The 15117-nt window shown below is 34.6% G+C and overlaps 1 long non-coding RNA gene across 5 annotated transcripts in view; it reads left to right on the plus strand.

Moving 5' to 3' along the window:
• Positions 1–55: 55 nt before the first annotated feature.
• The window catches only part of LOC137487827 (uncharacterized), a 63391-nt gene continuing 48329 nt past the window's right edge, over positions 56–15117 (plus strand). For all 5 annotated transcript variants that reach the window (XR_012392353.1, XR_012392371.1, XR_012392367.1 and 2 more), the window contains exons 1-2: positions 56–245; positions 2581–2650. This is a non-coding gene — a long non-coding RNA (uncharacterized lncRNA). The remainder of the gene's footprint in view (positions 246–2580; positions 2651–15117) is intronic.

Genomic DNA, 15117 nt, shown 5'->3' on the forward strand with positions numbered 1-15117 from the left:
TTATTAATGTTATGATATGCCGCTATAAGAGGTGCACTGTGCGTCTTTGTTTCTCGACCGGGTGGAAACAAGATTAGAATACGTTTTGGATTCCTACGACAGCTAGAGTAATTTGTTTTAACCACAGACTGTAAAAGATTTTAAACAGACTGTAAAGTATTTTATATATTTTTTCCTGAAATCGATGAAATGGGAGTGGATCAACTTGCAAACATTTTCCTTCCACAGAAGAAAGAAACTATTAGGTAAGGGATAGCATAGATGAGGTAATATGGTATGAAATAACAACAATTAGCAATATCAACTTTTTAAACAGAATTCCTTTCTAAAGATGAAACCCTTGCAGTTTTGATCACCTTTTGCAAAAATAAATACATTTTTATTGCCTTAAAATAAAGTTAATGTCTGTTAATGTTTTACCAACATGAACAAATAATGAAAAATACACAAATTGTAGTATTTATTCATCTTTGTTAACGTGAAGGCAAATAATGCTAACATTGTTTATTTTTAGTTCTGTTAGCAAGCATGAATTTGTTTCTTAATATTTATAAATGTGGAACTATGACTAATAAATGCTGTACGCCTACAAGTATTGCTCATTATTTAACATTAACCAATAAAATCTTATTGTAAAATGTGACCACAAAAACAAACATTTATAGCATTTTTAAAATGAACTAAGGCAACATGATTGTTCTCCTAAATGTCGACTGCAATTTTTAAAAAATAATATGTGATTCCCCGCCCCCCACCCCCTGTGATATTATGTGACCCCCACCCCTTCCCCCTACTGGCTGAGGCCCTCCTTTGGGCTGTGACCCGCTGTATTATAAACAACCGCCGTGGGAACCACTGTATTATAAAGTAATACAATCTAAGTCCTTATGTCCTTGAATTAATAGTCTTATTCTTTAAAGATCATATTTTGATTTGTTTTGGTTAAGGTCCGAATGCCGTGTAAAAAATGAAGACAATTTAGCACTTCTATTACTATTCATAGGTATGATATTCCAAATAAAACTTTACTGCCAAAAAAGTAAAGGTCTACAGGTCTTCAGGAGGTCATAAAACTCCTGCAAAGAAGCTATAAGGATCTGCAGACAACTCAAGCTGTGGTTTCTGTCGCTTATCAATATTGCATTGGCAAATTTTACTCCAGAATATGAATTGGCTGTCCATGAGCTGAAGGCTAATAATGGTTATAATCTAAATGTATAGTTCCTTCAGAAAGTTTTCACTTCACTTCATTCAATTTTCACAAACTCTCCTGGCTGTAACTCTAAAATTTAAACCTCTCAGGTATTTTTTCACTTTCTTGCTAACACAGTCATTCAAAATGTAGACTAATAACCCAAAATGCTTACACTTAAGAATGTGCCAAGAAAAATAAGTGTAGGTCTGTTGCTCTTCAACATGACATGAACAGTGAAGAATCCATAAGGATCTGCAGACGACTCTCGCATTGGCATCTGTCAGTTATACTGTACAGTATATCAATATTGCATTGAGAACTTTTACTCCAGAAAAGCAACCTCTATATTCTGTGAGCTGAAGTTTTAAGAGAGGCAAGCTTAAATGTATAGCGTCTTCAGGAATTATTCACTTCACTCACTTGGATTTTCACATATACACTCAAAAAATTATTTTTGCTGCTAGTACTTCTACTACTTTTTAAAAGGAGCTGAATCAACACAATTCTTGAGTTTTTGGGAGCACAACTTAATTATTTCATGTTCAATAAGCTTAAATTTGTGACAACAAATTTTACTCCATTTGTGTTGGGACAAAATGAAGGAATTGTGTGGAACCCTGCATTTTTCACCCATCTTGTTCTGTTAGATTTGTAAATTTGAAACTCCACATGTATTTTTGTTTCTTCAGTAACACATTCATTCATTCATTCATTCATTCATTCATTCATTCATTCATTCATTCATTCATTCATTCTTTTTCTTTTCAGATTAGTCCCTTTTATTAATCTGGGGTCACCACAATGGAATTAACCACCATAACAAAATAATTTAACATAAAAACAAACAAACAACAACAAAAACTTACAGTCAAATATAACCTTGAGTCATGGTCAGTCAATTTGTAAAATCAAGTTCAAGTTTATTTATTTATGAAGCACATTTAAAACAGCCACAAGACTGACCAACATTCTGTACATAAGACAGTTAAATATAGAGACAATTTTAACAACAAGAGAAACAACAGAAACTATTATAATATTTGTATTAAAAAGCCAAACTGAACAGGTATGTTTTTAAGAGTGATTAAACAGAAAGTGATGGTGCCATTATAATGTCATTTAGCCCTTTTCTTTTTTAAATTCATTGCAATTAAATTCGCTTAATGTTGATAACAGTTAATGTTAATAAAATAATTAATATAGATTATAGACAATAGATTATAAAAGCTCCATACTGTGAATGGACTTCTTTATCATTGTCTGTAGATTAAAGGTAATGATGTTCTATTCCTGCAAGGACTGATTGTTTTGCTTCATAAGTCCTCATTAGGAGCCGTGGGTATTTAATATTTTTCCAGTAAAGTTTATTTTTTTTTCCCTCATAGTGATGATGTTGACTTGCATCATGAATCACCAAGGAGCTAAAAAGTCACTTACATCTCGAATGACCTGCAGGTGAGTACTGTAAATACTAAAAGAGCTTTTTTTTTGAGTGAACCATGCCTTTAATTGCCCTTCTTGTCTACTTGCTAATTTCCCAGATGTAGTTTTATTCCTGAAAGTAGGACTGAACTCTTGTCTTGGTTAGTAATCTGTTGTTTTTAGATAGTGGTATTTATAAGCATTTAAACATCAGGATGTTCAAAATAAATCTGGTCGTTATCGTGTTGCATGAATACATATCAATATAATCCAAAACAAATTTTCAGAGTTTTTAAAGTTTGACTACTAAAGAAAATTACTTTTACAGGAGTAAAATAAATCCGATTAACAAATGCTTTAAACAGCAAAAGAAGAAGCAATCAGCGTGGTGTGAATTACATCTGCAGGCAATAAGTAAATCTCAAACTCAATGGATGTGTCAGTGAGCTTTACCTCCACCTATTTGTTATGGCCACTGTGCTGTTAATGAGTTTTGTTATGGGAAATAGACCAATATCTCTGATTAACAAATGCTTGCAAAAATGGTATTTGTTTGCTTAAAATCAATATCAGAATCAATGCATAAAGATTCCAGCTATTCCCCTGTGAATAAGAATTGCACTTAACTCTATTGAATGTGTAGTGTACTTAATACCTTAAAAAGTCTATTTAAAAAAAATACTGGAAGGTAATATATATTCCAAAGCCTCAAATGTACTTAAAGAAAGTCGATTTCTTAATGCGCTGAACTTTTAAAAAGTGCATACATTTTGTATTGTCAATTTGTAAGTTTAACGTTTTAAATCTTTTTGTCATGCTCTAAAGAAGTGCACTCATTTGGATCTGTTGGCTAACTTAATCATTTATAATTTAATCAATAATTTATTAAGTAATGTTGCAATACATATAAAGTTTATATATCGGAAATGCACTAAACTGTAGCTTCATTAAATAAAATGTATTGGTATTTTCATTAGAAAAGACATTGAAAAACACTTTAGTTCACTACAAATGCTTGTCAATTGAGTACATCCAGTATTACACAAATATTTAAAAAAACACTGTATATTTAATTTTAAACACTATGGGCATTATATAAACCTGGCGTAAGACAAGTATGGTGCGTTTTGTTGCTATTTTCAGACCAGCGCAAACCTAATTTCATGTTTTGCACCACATTGTTTAAATAGCAAGTCCATTTGCATCACTTTGGGGTCTCTTGGTGTTCCGGTCTAGAAAGGAGGTGTGTTAAGGCGCATTGTTGGCACATTGCTATTTTAAGAAACTGGCTGTGCCATGGACCAACTAAAAGCTGGTCTAAAGTCCAGCGCAGAGCGGCTTAGTTATGCGCCAATGCAAGTCCAAATGCTTACACATTGCTTAATGCTTTCTACATAAATATAAAAACCACTGCCTCCATGTCTTCTTCAAGCCTCCATGCTTTTTTTTTCCAGTTCATTCATGAAAATTTACATTTTGTATAATGCTAATATTATTAGCAATATTATTTATAATATGCATATTTACTTTTGCTTTAAGAAAAAAACAAGTTTAGATTTGTCATGTCACCTGTCATGTTTTGGAGATGATTGCATCACCATATGAAGCATAAAATAGGACATGTGTTTAGATGAAACAGTTTATTTTATTTAATTTTTTTTTAACATACTTTGTTATTAGTGTTCATTTATTAGTTTGCTATGGATGTCTTCAGTGTAATGTGTACAATACTGTTTCCTTATACACAAAAGCAAAGGAGTAAACTAAAGAGTAAAATTAAACTAAAGAGAAAGTAAAGAGGCCAAATGGAGGAGGCTCATTCTATATCCTCTGTTTTCTTGCTAGTGAAGCATTCAGTTTTACTGACTTATAAAGTCTGCCATGTAAAAAGTAAATGCACCATGGCGTAACGCTGACTCCTAAAGAGAATGGGAGATGAGACTCTAATTGATTTAATGCATGGTTTGCTCTAAATACACCATAACTCATTAAGAGAATAAGAACGATCCCGTTAAACCATGCGCCAGGGCTCAATCTGTATTTTTTCTGCATGCGCTTTAGACTTTGCGCCTAGACATTAAAATATACATATATAGACATAAAGGGCTCTATTTTGACGGTCCATGCGCAAAGCGCAAAACTTAGGGCGCAAATGCTTTCAGGGCATGTCAGGGCGCGTTTTTGCTAATTTAAGGAAGGGAAATCTGCCTTGCGCTTCGGCGCATGGTCTAAAAGTGTTAGGTTTATTTTCTTAATGAGTTATAGGTGTGTTTTAAGAATAAACCAATTACAGTCTCATCTCCCATTCCCTTTAAGAGTCAGCTGCGTCGCGCCAAGAGCGCATTCAGGACGCAAAGTAAGTCTAAGTGGAAAAAATGAGCATTTCACAAGCAAACAGTTAACAGTTAACAGTTTTTTTTAACAGAAAACTGTTAAACAGAGCATCTACTGCGTGAGAATGAGAGATAATGGATCACTTTCACTTTCGCTCTTGGATATGGAAAACTTTACGCACAGACATCAATTAGTCTATAAATAAATACTATTGTTTGTTAAGCGCAAATATTCGTTTCAAAACTATTTCTAAATTCAGTTATAATTTCCAGCAAACGAATAAATGAATAATAATAGCAAAATGTGCTCAAAAACCTGAGTTATATCCTAAAACACATGCTTTGCCCCATTTGGTCTAAAACCTGCAGGTGGGCAAATCTAAGCTTGTTTTAATCAAACAAATATACATATGGATATAATAAATAATACGGCTAATAATAACATTATACAAAAGCAAATTGTTATGAATGAACTGAAAAAGCCTCCCGAGATGAAGAAGACATAAAAGCAGTGGTTTTTCATATTTATGTAGGCTAGAAAATAATATGTTTTGTAATATTTTAATCCTTTATATTTATATTCTATATCTATTCTTATTATATCTTATATATATCCTTAATATTTACATTTTTTCATATGTAAAGATATTTGCCTATTGCTCACTTGTGCGTATTAAGCAGTGCGTGAGCGAGGCGCAACTCTGCGCCGGAGTTTAGACCGGGTTAGTTTTGGTCTAATGAAAAATCTATTATAGTTTCTCAAAATAGCAACGCGCCAGTGGTCCGCCTCAGAATGCCTTCCTTTTTAGACCAGAATGCCTATGGGCGCACAAATGAACGCTAATGCATTTGCTATTTAAACAGCGTAGTGCAACGCTTCAAAACGACTCTTGCGCCAAGCTTAAACTACCAAAAGGCTACTGCGTCACGCCTTGCGCCACACTGCGCCAGGTGTATGATAGTGCCCTAAGTGTCTATATGAAATATATCCTATGTTTTTAAAAGAAACAAATTAGTGGAATTTACTGAAGAAAAAAAACATAAACACTATAATACTGTAAACATACAGCATCTGTGCCAAATGACTGATTATTAACAGCAAAAATAATAGCCTTAACAAAACATTTTTGTCTTTAGCCATCCACATGTAAAGTTGGTTAATCAATGTTTATTGTACACTGTAAAAAATGCTGGGTTCGATTTGTGTTGAGACAAGATAAAGGAATTAAGTTTTTACTAATAAAAAAAAAATTGTGTTGTTTCAACTTATTTAAAATAAGAAGTTTTTTTTTAACAAATAGCAAATATCATTTTTGAGTGTATTACTTTTGCGTCTTGTAGAGTATTTTGGGGTTTCTATGTATCCCAAAATGTCAAAAATAACATTTAAAAGGACTAATTCTAATGCACATGAAAAGACAAAAATCTGTATTACATATATAAATATCTGTATTTTATTGTATTTTTGCTTAAAAATCCTTAAAAAAAACCCATCTGACAACATTACATTCAATTTTTTATTATGTTAAAACCATAGTAACTACAGTACTAACATATTCCAAAATGTTCTTTTTTATTTATTTATTTTTATTTGTTTTACAAGTATTAAGCATCCACGTGTGTATGATTTTCTAAGAAAGATAAGAAATGTGTTGGAGTTTGCAAACACCACATGAAAATGTATGACCCAAATGTGTTGATACAACTCTGCCCGCGGGTAAGGCCACATTTTAGACTGAATTAATGCAGCGCCACGCATAATTCTATAGCATTAACAAGCTTCCTTTCATCGCTGAAGGCCTGTTATTAAGATCAGCACAATATAAGCACTCTTCTTGCCGTCGTCATGAATAAAGTACGCAGCTCTGCATTGTTGGAAAGAATTTAGAAGTGTGCTGCTGATTCTGTATGCACTGACCTGAACTGTTTTGCCAGAAGGAAGCCAAACTAGTGACTGTGGCATCATGTAAGTCTTCCGCAATCATCATGCTTTCTTGCCCAGAAGCCTTGCAGATCATTACTAAAAAGTGTGTGAGGCATTGGACTAAATAAACCGCAGCTCGCTCTCGGAATGGACAGGTACAGCCCCAATACAAGACAGTGATTAATAAGGCTAATGGATTTTCTCAGGATTGCGTTAAAGAGAATGAATGTGTCTTTGGGGAAATATCCCTACAGTATGTGTTTACCTGCATTTCTCTCTCTCTCTTGGCAATGGAAATGTTGTTTATTGTACCTTCTGAGAGCTTCGAAAATAATAATGGCCAGGAATTTGAACGTATGTGACCTTGTTGACGAGCGATCTTTTATTTCCATGGAGAGGAATGATAAGGGATGTGTGCTGAAGTAAATTACCAATGCTGCATTGCTCGGGTCTCTAGGCCCTGTTGCATCATCACCTCAGAGATAAGCCCAGGGAGGCTTCATCTGAAATTTCACTGATGCATTATATGAAGCTGGCGCGGTTATTCGTATTAAGTGAATACAGGAGGGAAAAGCATGTGTCCCTGTGGTCTGCTGCAGTTGCCTGCTCATGTAAAGCCTTTGCAGACCCGTAGGTAGTTTGTTTAGGCTGCGATTTAAGCGGCTGGGGAGGTTAAGTCCAGTTCAGATGCTTCTTGAAGTTTTCTTTGCTTGCACTTCTGAATATATATTGGAGATTGCTGCTCAACCACTTCTTATATTTCTAGAATTTTGCTAGACTGATGATGATATAAACTTTTCTTTGTGTGATTAATTGTTGAAACTTTTATCACGGTAAACAATATTATCATATTTGCACACACCCTGGTCATATATTGTATAGTTCTGAGTGTGCTCCATGCAGGTGAGGGGGCTTGACAAACCACCTGTAAGATACACACTTTCCTCTCTATGCATAGGCACTTTATTAGAAACACTTCAAAGTTTTTCCTCGTCTGTGTGTATAGCTAATTTTTTAATAGATTTTATATTTATTTGTATTTTGTAATATTTTCTACAGCAATAATGTATATTCTATATCTAAAATAGTCTGTTCTTACATTTTATTATACTTCATAATATACATATAACTGCCCGTGACCTTAAAAATAAATAAATAAGTACATTTTATTTATTTATTTATAAGCTGTTTTTATGCGTACAACCACCCTATCTCAAACCCCAACCACCATTGACATCACTTGTCGAAGAAGTGCAACAAGGAGGAACTAGAGCTCAAGCTCCCCCTTGCTGGGGCTCAGCTCTGCCCAAGTGGCTCTGCAGTGAGAACCACTTGAAGAATTACAATAAGTAACACATCACATTAAAGTCTCATTAGTAAATATTGGTCAATGGATTCAAATCAACTACGCGAAAAATACAGATTTATTACTGTTACTGGGTTAATATAAGTTTAAAAATACATCTGACTTTTATTAGATTACTTCATTTGATGCAAACAATTATGACTTGCAATTTTAAATTACGATTATGATTTAAATGCGTTATTGGGCATTAGCCAATACATTAACATATAGTAACCTAAGAATAATATTTTTTTTTTGTTATGATTGTGAGTTTAGTAAAATAATCTGATGGTAAAAGGGTGCATTATTGTGATTTTTTAAAAAATAGAAACAGCCCTATAAATAGTCACAGATTTTTCAGCCAATATTTTAGCTAGTAGTAGGCCAATTACCATTTGAAAATGTTCATGCTCAAATATTAATCAACCAATTAAGTCTCCAAGCATTTGGCTCTGTTACCACTGCAAATACAATGTGAATATTCTTAAACGAATTCGTATTCTACAATAAATCATGCACAGCATTTTTAAATTCGCACAATATCAATATTGTGTATGTTTATTATTACAATATACTGATACAATATATAGATACACAATATACAGTTTATCTTAATTCTGCACACCAATGTAATGGAGAAAAAAAAATATATATATATATATATATATTATAATACAGCATATGTTTTACGCAGCAGATGCCCTTCCAGCTGTAATCCATCACTGGGAAACAACCATACACACTCATTCACATAAATACACACATGAAATATGGACAATTTAGCTTACCCAATTCACCTATAGCGCATGTTTTTGGCCTTGTGGGATAAACCGGAGCACCTGGAGTAAACCTGCGTGAATACGGGAGAACATACAAACTTCACACAGAAATGCCAACTGACCCAGCTGAGGCTCGAACCAGCAACCTTCTTGCTGTGATGCAATCTTGCTACCCACTGCACCACTGTGATGTCCCATATCTATCTATATATATATATTTACAACCATACATATTCACTTTTCATGGCCTTCAAATTATGTTAAAATATGCGTGCAAAAAATCAGCCTTGAGAGCAGCACAATTCTCAGTGAGAGGCTCACTGTATATATCGATCATGGTCATTTTTTAAATGCAGTTTGTCCTTACCATCTCCTCAATGTAAAATGTCTTGCACAACTCCTAATCCAGAATTACTTCTAATGCATTTTAATGTAAATGTAGACTTAATGTACGGACATAAACAATTATTCTGTTACCTTGGATATAGGTACTATAAACTGCATGTTTTAAATGTTCTCCGAAGTCCACCTAAAATGTTAGAAAGAGTTTTTTCATATCCTATTTTTGAAATAAACTCTTTTGAACATTGTATAATACACAAGAAGGCAGTAAACACGCACTATAAACATTATGAGTCATTTTGTTTACAAACATATAATTACTTAACATATGTATACAGACAAAGCAGTAGTGACAAATTATAAATTGAGTTAGGGTTCATTCAAGCATGCAGATACATTACACGCATACAAATGCATGGCGGTGCAAGTGTAAAAAGAGCTTTAAGTTGGATTTAAACCTGACACAACTTTAATTATGTTTATAAATATTTTTTTTGTATTATAAATTATATATTTAATCTTAAATATATTTTATCACATAACAAGACAGATATGAATAAAAATGCTGGGAAGACGGCATCATCATATGTTTGACAAAAGTCTTATAGCCTTTTTGGTTGTGCAAAAAACACTTATATGGAGATGGTTTGGGCATGCTTTATGCAAATGTCCAATGCAGGTGGCCGCTCAGTTAGAGTACTCTAAAATCATTGGAATATCTTTAAGAATGAATTTCTTTAGATTTGTATGTGTGTTATATGCATAATCTATGCCGTAATTAGTAAATTAAGCATACTGTATGCATACAATACAAATCGGCAGTAAATTTTATATGCAAATCTGTTAGCATCACCCTGATACTCTCCATCAGTGATGTTCTTTTGGTCACCTCCTCCACAAAGAGGAAGTGAGTTTCTCTTTCATTTGAATCATTGATGAGGGCCGATGCTCAGCCTTGACTCTTTAATTAGAATCCAGCGTGCTAGCACACGTACAACATACCTCACATGCTACAGCAGCAAACCGTCGCTAATTGGGAGCTAAGAGAGATGCTGCAGGACTCACATCATTTGGAATATATAGATGCGCATGTGTTCTGAGATGCAGCGCTCCATCTCCTCCATGATTAATGCACGGGTCTTTGGCTTTGACCCAATCTAAGGATGAAGGCCGCACGTCTCGCACGCTGAGCCCACTGCCACTCATCCCTCCTCACGTCCAGGGGCCGCCCGTCGGGCTGGTGGCCCCGGGTTCACGTCAGCTGCCGAGAGTTTGTTAGTGGAAAGCTCAAACTGGAGCAGAAGGCGCTGTGGAGAGCTCTTTTGTTGAATTATTCCTCGGGTTATATGGCTTCCAGCCCCTTTCACTCAAACTTTTGCCGGGAAGTTCACAGTAGGTGAGGCAGGTGGAAAGAAGAAGGTGGAAACTTTTGTTGCAGTCAGTCAGTCAGTCAGTCAGTTCATCTGCAACTCAGCACCATGATCTGTGCCACTCTCATTCGCCGAGTGAAGCGGTGCTGTGCTGCTCGCTGCTCTTTAGGACACACGGTGCTCCATTCACTTCAGCTGGATTATTAGCTCTGACTCTCTGTCAGGGCTCTGCTGAATAAATAATGATGGCTTGATGGATTTCCATGTTCTCTTCCTGTTCGCTCCTGCTGTCTCTCTTGGCCTCTCCCTTATTCCCTCTCATCTCTCTCTCTCTCCCCTTCTCTCTCTATTTCCCTCTGACTCTCTCTATGTACAGTGGCTCTGAGCTAGTCCTTGAGGCGTTCTTCCGTCCTGTTTTTTGTTGCCTTGCCAAAGGCTTCAATTTGCTATGTACATTGTGTCATCTTCTGCACAAGATTGTATAATAATAAGATAAAAATATGACATTCTGGGCAGTCAACTGGCTTAAAGGTCATGGTTATGCTTTGGTGTATTTTTTTTTTTCACCATTTGCTACAACAATCGTCTTGAGCTTTTACTGACACCTAGTGGCATGTGTTCTAGCTAGATGTATTCAGTATATCCATGTTGTTACTATTTTTTTAAACATTCACAAGTAATGTGAAGTAACAAAGGAAATATGGATGGGTTTGTATGTAGAATTATTATTTTTTTTAATTAGCAATGCAAAATGTATTGGTGTTAACGTGGATTTTTCTCCCGGGTGCTCCGGTTTTCCCTACAGTCCAAAGTCATGCCCTATAGATGAATTGGTTTAACTAACTTCGCTTAATGTATGAGTGTGTGTGTGTGTGTGTGTGTGTGTGTGTGTGTGAGAGTATGTGTGTGTGTGTGTGTGTTTGTGTGTGAATGTATGAGTGTATGGGTGTTTCCCAGTACTGGGTTGCGGCCGGAAGGGCATCCACTGCCTAAAACATAAGCCAGAATAGTTCCTCTGTGGCGACCCTGATAAATAAGAGAGTAGTGGTGGAAAGAGTAGTGAAAAGTCATACTTAAGTAAAAGTACCATTACTTGCCTTAAAATGTGGATGTGTGTAAACGTAACCTTCTGTAGTGCATTTAGTTATTGCCCAGCAGGCACACAACGTCATAAGACGTTAAGATTTAGGTTTTGATGTCAGGTGACCAAAATTCAATGCATCTAAAGACAACGTTATTTTTAAGCCCAATAACAACATCAAATGATGTTGATATTTGGTTGATATCAGGTTGTTGTTAGAAACAGACCAAAATCCAACGTCAAACCAATATCTTAATCCAACGTCATATTGACATCTAATGTATTAATTTATTTGTCAGGTATGGCAATCAAAATCCAACATCTGACGTCAAAGTGGTAACGTCCATACAACGTCAAGCTGTAACATCATTAGACGTTGATATTTGGTTGCTTTAAGGTTTGACATTGTCGGCCTGACGTTGGGTTTTGATGTCAACCCGATTTTTTATCCAAACAAGAAGCAATATCCCCACAGCGCTGGTGTACAAGGTCAATCTGATGTCATGTTGACATCTTGTGCCTGCTTGTTGTTTAAGACCATTTTGGTCATCATACAGTAAACATCCTTCTCATCAGTGACATGCATGTCTCTGGGTCAATGTGTGGAAAGATTTTGGACATCTTTATGGACTCTTTTAATGCTTCCTAACAGTTTGCTGCAATTATAAATCGCATATGTCTTGAGGTAGGTCATTATGATGCGATTTACCTTCTGTGTGCGACTTGATTGGACTCGCAGGACTGATTGTTTTAATTCCCATAGACAAGAAAAAATAAAGTAGTGACTACAGGTTCATACTGCACTAAAAATGAACTCAAGGGAAAGTAAAAGTACACAAATTTGAGTATTTGTAATTTGTGACTTTACACCACTGTAAGGGACAAGCCGAAGGAAAATATATGAAAATGTATTTGTACTGTATGGGTATTGCTTATACAATACAATACAATACAATACAATACAATACAATACAAAACACTTTATTGTCAGACTTTTTGAAATTTTTCTTGCATAACAACATGATAAATACTCCTTACAAAGAGACAAAGACTACAAAAAATCATTTTACACTGACCTTATTCAGCTCTAAGACAGCTTGATGTACAAATGCCTTTTTTCATTTCACTTTATTAAAACCTGGGACTCTAAATCGACGGTTAGACTTTAATGGTATAAATTCATGTTTCAACAAATGACTAGGGTTCAAAATGATGTTCCCTGCCAAAGAACGGTCATATAATTTCTCAAGAGGCTCTTCTGCTATCTTTGAACAGATTTTAATCTGGTTCATTAACTTTGTTTTTAGACTCACAGACAGACTCATATACCATACAGAACTACAAAACTGCAGAACACTCATAAGTACAGACATAAAATTTTTTTCGAGAATCTTTTTTGATGCTCAAAAAGATCTATGATGACACAAAAATAGATTATTTGTTTTATCTTGTTACACACTAATACTATCAATATGATCTATATATTTTAAGTATAAGTGTTCAATGTTCATTCAGTGTTCAATGTTTAAATCAATAAATCACTTTAAAAAAATGCCGTTCATTTACTGACCCTTAGGTCTTTTTTCTTTATCAGTAGAACATTAAAAATGATGTTTTGCTCCGGTGATAAATATAATGTAAGTCAATGGTTAATACGTAAAAGAGGAAAAAACATACAAGAGAAAACCAATTAATACCTGTGGCTCCTAATGATATCTGTGGTCTAAGCAAGATCTAATCAAAACTGTGGTAGATCTAAGCAAAACAGTAGATCTACATCAGAATCTGAGCATTATTTTCAACTTTACTAACTGTACTATAATCAGCAGCATCAAGCAGATTGGTTCACCATTTTGTTTGCATAACTCCATAAGGACATATAACGCACAATTCATGTTTTTAATTAATAACATTTTTTAGAATTAAAGCAGATAAAATGAATAAAATCACCTTTTCATATCTCTTACCATGAGCAAGCATAAAGACCTCAGTTCACATACTGTAAGTGCAAACTGCGCTCATGCTCTTTGTTTCCTCAGTTCATTCAACTGTTGCACTGAATGAGTTGGCATAGCATGATCTTATTCACCAGTAAATTTGCTCATATTAAGTACTATATACGTGGCATTTTTGAAAACTTTCTGTGTGTGCTTGAGCCTTTTTGTCTAAATGTGTGAGCAATTTTATGACTTTTTACCTGAGGCAGGGGTTTAAGGCAATAATATTGTATATACTGGGTTGCAGCTGGAATGGCATCCTGCTGTGTAAAACATATGCTGGATAAGTTGTCGGTTCATTTCATTGTGGTGAATAAAGGTGACTAAAGAGACTAAGCAGAAGGAACATGAATGAATGAATAAAGATATCAATGTATTGTCTGAAGCCACTGGTGGGATTTGCTTTTTTGTAATGTTTAGAAGGACGGCTACCATTGGCTAACATTATGTAAATCAAGGGCAAAATATTCTGCCAATAAAAGACTCTTTAATTTTCTATCATTTTAATTGTGTCAGCAAATATGATCTTTGGAAAGTAAATGTAACATTTTTCACATTGTAGATGTTTTTTATGATTTTCTTTGGACGTTCTATTGTATGTGTAATTTTTCAGCATATAATCAGACTGTCTGCTTAATATCTGTTAACACTTTATCTCAATGCTCTCCCAACAGACATTCAACTGACTGTACTGTAAGTTACAACTTAATCTGCTAACCCTAAATTCATATCCCTAATAGCAATAATATAATAGTAATAGTGTTTTTAGCTTTATTTAAATAATAGGGGAATTACTAACCCATGTCACACATGACATCACATGGGTTCAACTGCTCATACCGGTTGCAAAAAAAGACCAGTTGCAATATCAAACATGTTGTGTTGTGCGGTACGATGCCAAATTGTCCAAAAATTTAAAAGTTAATTTTACCATACACCACACTGCATATTTAATGCAGTTAATGCATTTAAACAGTTATATATGGTTAGTTAAACTGCGGACTTTGAATGAAATTTAAAGATTTACCTTCACATACATTGTTTTGCTTGTTGATGATTACTAGGGCCAGACGGAATCTGCGGACGTTTTTTGCTATTTCTGCGGAAAATTTTGGTAAAAATCTGCAGATTTCTGCTGAATTATTTTGGGAGTATCATAACTAAAACCTTAATGTATGAAATAAAAAATATATCTTTTTAACTTTAATTTAACGTTTAAAATGCAAATCCAATTAGATTCACTTTATTTAGTAAACAAAGCAAGTGTGTCATTAACTATATCTACTAAAAAACTGAAAATATTACTGTACAAACTGCATGTTACATGAA

This window comes from Danio rerio, chromosome 2 (assembly GCF_049306965.1).
Source record: "Danio rerio strain Tuebingen ecotype United States chromosome 2, GRCz12tu, whole genome shotgun sequence".
In the NCBI taxonomy this organism is placed as follows: Eukaryota; Metazoa; Chordata; class Actinopteri; order Cypriniformes; family Danionidae; genus Danio; species Danio rerio.